Here is a 1,045-nt window from a genome sequence, read left to right as displayed (position 1 = left end):
CCACGTTTAAACAGAACGTCACCATGATTGATTCATTTTATTACGAGTTCATTTGGTTGCCTAATCCCGCCGCCCTGTCAGACACACAGCTGTACTGGCTTCGAGGGAGGAAACGCAAAAAGCTCTCCTCCTGCAGCACCGAATTAGCCGGCAACGCGGAACCCGAAGGGGACGCGCGAGGGAAAGGAGAAGAGACAGAAAGATGGAGAGCGACAGAGAGACGGAGAGCGAGAGATGGATGGAGAGAAAGAGAAACAGCTGACAAGAACATATAGAGCTAGCACACAGAGTACCACACCTAAGCTGTACCAAAGGGAGCTCACACACATCTGGAGTAGAATAGTTTTAAATGACTGATGAGGATTTTCCACTTAATTTCTAGAACTGTTAGACAATATTTTGAACACCTGTGTGAGAAATTTGATTTTGCATTCCTGGTTCAACTGTACTTAGCTAAGCTCCACAATTTGAAACAATATGAAAGTAGCAACCAGCCTGTTTTACTTGGTGCTGAAATCAAAAACCTGAAAAGAGAGTACAAAACCTTTTTTTGTTTCCACTGCCCTGTCTTCGGTGAGCTTAATATTACTGATAGGTTTGAAATGAAGAAGGAGGGTCTCACACAAATAAAAACACGAATACACGCACAAGTCTCACACATGAATATACTGCAAAGTTGGATGAGGGTATGGAAGGTGAGTCACACTAAAGACTCAGAGACATCTGGGCCCAACAGAGCATGACGGGCACAGAAAATAGCAAGAGGGAAAGAAGAAGAGAAAGAAGAAGAAGAAGAAGAAGAAGAAGAAGAAGAAGAAGAAGAAAGGACACATTACAGCACACACAATCAGTGTATTGTCTTAGCGCATTTTCCCCCTGTCCTGACTGCATGCTGACGCGAGGGCCTCCAGATCAAACGGGCCATCGTAACCGTAATTGATGTTTGACTAAAGTCGTGACCCCGCCGAAATGGGAGCCGGCGGATGAAAGTGGAGCGGCAGGTTTCGCCGGGCCGGACAAACAGATTGCTTATTGTTTGCCTTTC

The sequence above is a fragment of the Alosa sapidissima genome, chromosome 5 (genome assembly GCF_018492685.1).
Source record: "Alosa sapidissima isolate fAloSap1 chromosome 5, fAloSap1.pri, whole genome shotgun sequence".
Taxonomy (NCBI): Eukaryota; Metazoa; Chordata; class Actinopteri; order Clupeiformes; family Clupeidae; genus Alosa; species Alosa sapidissima.
This window is presented reverse-complemented; position numbering follows the sequence as displayed.